This window comes from Mytilus edulis, chromosome 3, assembly GCF_963676685.1.
Source record: "Mytilus edulis chromosome 3, xbMytEdul2.2, whole genome shotgun sequence".
Taxonomy (NCBI): domain Eukaryota; kingdom Metazoa; phylum Mollusca; class Bivalvia; order Mytilida; family Mytilidae; genus Mytilus; species Mytilus edulis.
The window spans coordinates 40,516,187-40,524,193 of record NC_092346.1 but is presented as its reverse complement, the minus strand read 5'-3'; positions in this window follow the sequence as shown (position 1 = coordinate 40,524,193).

Here is an 8,007-nt window from a genome sequence, read left to right as displayed (position 1 = left end):
ACAATTTGACAATTTAGTAGTGTCAACCCTGTGATTATGACCCGTGTATATAGCATATTAATCCTGAATACTACGTTTGGTGGTGCGCCTGTCAGATGCGGAACGTACAGATAATGTAATGGTAACAGGTGAATATACTATTGGTATCGGTAGCGGACTCGACCCGGAACTTCTTCATTATTGGGCAATATTAATTACGTGGAAAACAAAAGGGCCTGGAGTGGTGTAATTTTTAATCTACACCTTTGTACTATATTAGTTATATATAAAGTTGAATTCTGTGATTCGTCGTTTTTACGTGATGACGGCTGGCAAATTGGACCTCGTAATTTTAGTATTATAGATTAATAATTTGGAAAACAAAAGGGCCTGGAATGGAATATTTTTTACTCAACAGTATACAGCAAAATTCTAAATACACTGTTTGGTGGTGCGCCTGTCTGATGCGGAACGTACAGATAAGGTAATAGGTAACAGGTCAATATACTATTGGTATCGGTGTCAGACTCGATCCGGAACTTCATAATTATTGGCAATATTAATTACGTGGAAAACATCGGGCCTAGAGTGGTGTAATTTTTAATCAACACCATTGTACTATATTAGTTATATATAAAGTTGAATTCTTTGATTCATCGTTTTTACGTGATGACGGCTGACAAATTGGACCTCGTAATTTTAGTATTATAATAGATAATTGCCATGAAACTTGGTCCACAGGCTTTTAATTTAGTAAGCTCTGGTCACACAAAGATGGTTTTAAGATCGGTTAATTCCTACTATCCTATTAGATAGGAACATGATAGTTAATTTATTATCCTTTGATTTTATCTTTATTTACAAAATATACACTCTTGTGTGAACATTACATATCTTGCAATTTTTTTCATACACCTTTAAAATATATGCCTTAAACATGTTAAAAAGGAAGTATTTTAAGAGTTGAAATTATACTGTAACTTTTAGTCATGAATGGACCAGCTGAAAAAGGTTAAAAAATGTCTGAAGCCATCAATAGAATATATCACCCATTTAGCGCAGGTGTAATTTTTAAAAGTTTGCATTTAATGTCTTTAAAATAACATGTTAAAGAAATGCACTTCGAAATAACTCTGAAGAAGCATAGGCGGATCCAGGGAGGGGCCTGGGCACCCCTTTTCGTGGAAAAAATTTGGTTGATTATATAGGGAATCATTGAAGCATGACTGGAGCGCCCCCCCCCCTTAGGTCAGTTAGTGGCCCCCCTTAGGAAAAGTTCTTGATCTGCCACTGAGAGGCCTAACAAGCTTTTAAATTTAGAAAAAAAATCATTCTATGATAAGACCGCTTTTCCTGTTTAGGCAGTAAAAGTTTTTTTTTCTCTCATGAAGGTTCTGTAGGATCAAATATATTATAGGAGGGTCAGGAAAAATTTTAAAGAATAGAGAATAATGCATGTAATGTTCACAATACATTTGTAAATAAAGAAAATAAACATACATGTACAAGTAACAATGAAGAAAAACAGGGCATTAAATTATAAGAAGTACAGAAAAATGGAAAAAACAAAAAAATAAATAGAGATAAATGGTATAAAGAATAAGATAAGAATGAAATGAAGGACCCTCCATCCAGACCATCGGTAAGAAAGGTAGTTTTGTGAAATGATTCATTTTTAAAAATAATTTATAGTCTAGATCCTGCTAACATGTTTAACCCCGCCACATTAATTATGTATGTGCCTCTCCCAAGTCAGGAGCCTGTAATTCAGTGGTTGTCATTTGTTTATGTGTTACATATTTGTTTTTCGTTCATTTTTTTTATACAAATAAGGCCATTAGTTTTTTGGTTTTCATGTTTGAATTGTTTTACATTGTCATATCGGGGCATTTTATGGCTGACTATGCGGTATGGGCTTTGCTTATTGTTAAAGGCTGTATGGTGACTTATAGCTGTTCATGTCTGTGTCATTTTGGTGTCTTGTGTATACATTGAAGTTGTCTCATTGGCAATCATACCACATCTTTTTATATAGATGGGATATGTTCTAAATTTAAGTGTGCATACAAACAAAAATGTTACAACGGTAATCCGGGAGAAATCAACTGCATTCGCATTCGAATATTCCAGGTTTACAACAAGAAAATTCTGTATGCATATACATGTACATTATATAAACCGCCTTCTATCATGAATCATGACCTTTTCTCCCAGAAACTGAAATGGTCTGAACCCTATGCAGATGACATATTTCTCAGGTCCACAAATTTTCAAATCTATTACATGATAGAAGTACCATGAGCTATGCTATGGTTTACACATGTATAATTAATTTTCAGCCTGAAAAAAAGGGGGGGGGGAGGTGTCATTGTTTTGTTGTTCGACACGGATATTGTTTTGAAATTGTTTCCGCTAATTTTACGCTTACATATTATTTTCCAGTGGTCGTGAATCGCTCTTTGAGCATGTATATTCAATTAATTAGTACTTACTTTCCAGTTTAAATTGCCCCTTTTTCATGATTAAAATTTTGTTTACATCCATCTTTCGCATGTTGGTCGGACCTTTTCCCGTGTAAGACAAGGGTGAAACTGCTTCATAAGCTACGAAAATGAAGATCATTATCTTTAATTTCGATCAGCATTACAGTATTCATGAAAAGCAGTTCACGTGTTCGATTAATACGAGTTATTCTCTCTTCATTCTTCTCCTACGTCAAAAACATGCACCATATTTATTTTTAGAACGGAATAGTCCTATAATATAAGACTCTGAAGGTTCATATCATTTACATTCAACGTTTTTTATCGGATATTTTTTTTTACTATCAATGTTGAACGTTTTTTTATCGGATATTTATTTTTTACTATAGTAAAAAAAAAATATCCGATAAAAAACGTTGAATGTAAATGATATGAACCTTCAGAGTCTTATATTATAGGACTACGGAATGGAAGTATTATTTCGACAATGACAATTGCGGTAACAATAAACTTTATTAAGTTTTAAAATTGCATTTAAAAGTTATTCAACTCTTTTTCAATGTATTTGAATAAAAAAGATTATTTAAATGATCATATTTTATTGTTATGGAAAATAACGACAATGTACATGACTTACGATATCATTGCGCAACTTTATTAGGCTGGTCCTCTTCCTTGCAACATACGGGTGTCAAAGCCAAACAGATAAAGGACAGAGAACCAGTCTACAACTTTATGTGCAGACGGCGCGAAAATTTAAACCCCCGAACTATCGTTTTATTTACATTTTCACTAAATTGCCCATTATCACTAAAAGCACTTAAATTGTTTAAACTATTTTGTAATCCCTCTTTAGTTTCAGATATTAAAAGAAGATCATCTACAAATAGAAGAGAGTTAATATTTGAAGAAACTAATTAAACTGGATCTGAATTTCTTTTATCTAACTCTTTTATTACATCATTAATAAATAAAAAAACGCAAAAAGTTAAATAATATATCAAATATTAATATGTACACATATATTGTTTCCCCTTCTTCCACCGTTCAATATCTTAATCGATTTCAAGTTGTCTCTAATTTTCTTTCTATGTTTACAAATCCTTTTATCCATTACTCTTTTATAACTCATTTCTAGTTTCTTTGTTTCATTCACATTGTCGTCAGTATGGTTTCTCCCAAGTTTTCGTCTACTAGACCGAATCTTACATCCGCTATCAAAGTTTTTTAGCCATGGTTTTGACTTTTTTATGTTTTGTGTATGCTTACGTTTTTTAGTAAATGTGCCGAATGTAGACTTTGCCGCATTTGACTTTGTAAGTAAACGACATGCATCCTCATCAACATGATTAATGATTGAGTTTTCACATGTATTTTCAACCATTTCCGTTAATTGAGATAGTATTTCATTTACTCAGGCAAGACATCATCATTACTGACGTCCTTTTGTTTTTCATCAAAATTAATCTTTAACGACAGCGGATTATGAATATCCGAAAATAAATCACTTGGCGTCCGTCGTCGTCCGTCGTCGTCTTCCGTAGTCGTTAACTTTTACAAAAATCTTCTCCTCTGAAACTATTGGGCCAAAATACTTTATAAAATATGTCCAGTGACCCGGCCAACCAACCAAGATGGTCGCCATGGCTAAAAATAGAACATAGGGGTAAAATGTAGATTTTGGCTTATAACTCTGAAACCAAAGCATTTAGAGCAAATCTGACAGGGTAAAATTGTTTATCAAATCAAGAACTATCTGCCCTGAAATTTTCAGTTGAAGCGGACAATCGGTTGTTCGGTTGCTGCCCCTGAATTGGTAAATTTAATGAAATTTTGCCGTTTTTGGTTATTATCTTCTATACTATTATAGATAGAGATAATATGTAAAAAGCAATAATGTTCAGCAAAGTAAGATCTACAAATAAGTCAACATGACCAAAATGGTCAGAGAGAAAATTGTAAGTTAAGCAAAGCAAGAATGTTCAGTAAAGTAAGATCTACAAACACATCACTATCATCAAAAACACATGATTCCATCTGTGTCCTTGGTTAATACATGTATGCACATAGACCAAGGTGAGCGACACAGGCTCTTAAGAGCCTCTAGTTTCGGTTTGAAATCAGCCGACACATTTTATTAATCCAACAGTGTTTTTTAACCTCGTTTTGGGTCGCGCCTCGATGACAATTATCTCTCCTCAATCCTCTGTAAAAATCGTTTTAACGTAGCCATCTTTTCTTTGGTCGGGTTGTTGTCGCTTGTTGACACATTCCCCGTTTCTATTCTCAATTTACATATTTCATTACTAAACATGTATCACATAATCAAGGAAATTTACTTCTGATAAGAAAACAACCCGGTCATTCAAGGATCTTTAGGTAAGTATTCACAGCGGTTTTAATCTAATAAAAAAAAAGAGTGTACGAACAAAAATACCAAACCAATCTTATAATTTAGGCGTAATGAGCTATACCATCTTAACACATGTTATGGGTAAAATCTCTTTGTTTTTACTGTGCTATCATAATCTGGATAATGCACAACAAAGGTGTGTATTAACTACCTCAGATATACTGCACAGTTCAAATCTATTTTAACCTTTAGGGGCGGTTCCTAGATTTTAAAAGGGGCGTTATTCTATCAAATAAGAAAAATAAAAAAAATATATCACCGAGCGTAGCGAGACTAAAAACAATATTGACGATAATTTGTCCAATCTTAGGGTGAACAACATGTTCGTCCCCACCCCCGAATCCGCCATCTGCCTTGAAATTACGACAAAACTGAACTTTGTACAAACATCGTAGTTTCAGAATAGGAAAAAAGAAAGGTTTCTCATTCCTTTTTTTCATCTTAGCTTGAACATTATATTTTGCGTACAACATAAGTCTTAAATCGGTGTTTTAAAGTCAGAAAGAAAGTTAAAACTTTCCGCCAAAAAAAAATGTAACTAAGATTAAAAACCAATTGTTCAAAAAACAATTGAAGGTCTTTCCACAAGTAGAGATCTATTTTATTATCAAAATATTAAAAATCAATCTAAAATGTCAGTTCCTATGGCTTTATAATGTATAAATATGAATTCATTTTTAGCAAAGGTCAAAATCTAGAACGTGCAAATTACCTATGACCTTGACCTTAATTTCAAGGTCATAAACAAAGGGTCTCAAATCAAAAGACCCTAGGTCTTTATTATGTATGGTTAATGAGTTATATCACTTTACGCATAATTCTAAATATAAGATGGGTGAAAACTCCTATTTATTGTTTACGCACCCATTCAACCAAAATTTATAAGTAACGGCATGTAGCAACTAACAATTTAGTGAAAATAAGATGTTGATATGTTATAAGGTTTTGGAAATTAGTAAAAAATAAGCCAAAATAAAAATTTAGAATATGACCTTGACCTTTGACCTTGACCTAATTTTAATTTTTTTTGGACCAAGGATCTCAAATCAAAAGACCCTAGGTCTCTATCACTTATGGTTTACCAGCTAGAAATGCAAATTACTTATATCAAATACATAAGGGGGAATAACTATTATATGGAGTCTCCGGATATCTTCGGTCAAAACTAAACTCCTAATCCTGAAGATGTAACGAGCAATTTGGTAAAATAAATTTGTCTGTTTAAATTGTTATTTGTATGGAGAGTTGTCTCATTGGCACTCACACCACATCTTCCTATATCTATTGTCGTAATCTTTTACGGTTGCGAAGGAGTAGTGGCCACAAGAAAAAACAGTGTTTGAGGAGATAACTCTTACAACGCAAAGTATTTAATTACACGGTTGTCACTTTTAAAGCGTATAAACTATACGATATCATATTCCAAATATCTAAGCGACATCTTTTGAAACAACAAAACTACGAAAGAAAAAAATTAGGCGGAAGAAAAAGAAAAAAATAATAATAATAATAATCAGAACAAAAGCAATAGGTCTTTCCACGGAAAGGTGGAAAGACCTAAATATCCGAATAAAAGAAATCTGATTTGGACTAGTTTTCAATTCAATGGAATTTATAACGACTTCTTGAATATCTATTCCCCATATTTTTTTATCGAATTTAAAGGGGGTCATATTTTAAGTTTGTTTTAAAACAGGGAGATTAGCTAGAGATCAATCAGACTTCATTTAGATGGACGTGTCTGTAGATACAAAGACATTTGGGGGAGGGGGAGTAAAAGATTGGAAAGAGAAACGTATTTTCTGTTTATTCAACATTTAAAATTTTAAATATAACATCTAATTCTTCCTCGGTTTATCTTTCTCTATTAAAGCATATCATTGGTGGAAAGAAATTCAAAAGCAATTAATCTAAACTCAATAACCCTTTCAGTTACAATAAGTCTAAACCTAAAAAAAAGTTATCAATTGAAAACTTACCAATGAAAGTCGTATTTCCCCCTTTCTTTACCCTACAATAAACTTTCCTAGGATCCGTGGATTGCGGAATATCGTCCACATCCAAAACGTTCACGTAAATTAATGACGTCATGTGTTAAAACAGTTATTGGCCAATCAAATCGGTATATAGAATTTAATCTACACGCGCTCAGGATGACCCTTTAACCCGAACTCCTACGTCGTTCTGGTTAATAAGGGTCACCTGAGCTGTGCAGATTAAATTCTATATACCGACTTGCTTGGTCAATAACTATAACAAAGTGTTGTATAGTTTGTAATCTAAGATAATTACCAATGACGACTAATGTGGATCCGTCAATAAAAAACATATCATGCTATCACGTCATTTTGACTTTGGGTGGCAGATGTCTCATTGATTTTTTTCTCACGTGACCTCATTTGTAGTATAACGGTGCTTAACAAATTGAAACAAAATGATCCATCAAGGTCACGGTAATTGTCAGGAAGCAAAGTAATTCAATAAAAAAATCATTACTTGTAAAAGAGGGAGGAAAGATTCGTTATGATAATATTCATGATATACTTTATTTCAAAATGACAGATTTTTATTGGTTAAAACGAGTCGATAATTTAATTACTCTTTTCCGTCGTAAATACACTATTATCCTTCACGGACACGCTTTGTCAAATTGGGGTGGTTGTTATGTACAAAACGTCTGAATATCTAAATTCAATCGATAGAAGCCATGGCGTTGTCAGTTTATTTTCGATTTATGAGTTTGACTGTTCCTCTGGTATCTTTCCTCCCTCTTTTACAAGTAATGATTTTTTTATTGAATTACTTTGCTTCCTGACAATTACCGTGACCTTGATGGATCATTTTGTTTCAATTTGTTAAGCACCGTTATACTACAAATGAGGTCACGTGAGAAAAAAATCAATGAGACATCTGCCACCCAAAGTCAAAATGACGTGATAGCATGATATGTTTTTTCCGCTTCTTTTATTTTTTGAAGGCAGATTTTGTTTCACAAAAAGTTCCTTGGATTCTTGGTATATGATATTGAACAGTTTATTCACTTTTAAAAATTACATCGGTTAATCGAACACTTTCATCTGTAAAAGTTATCATCAAACAGTCTTTTTTATAGCTTCTCCTTCGCAACCGTGA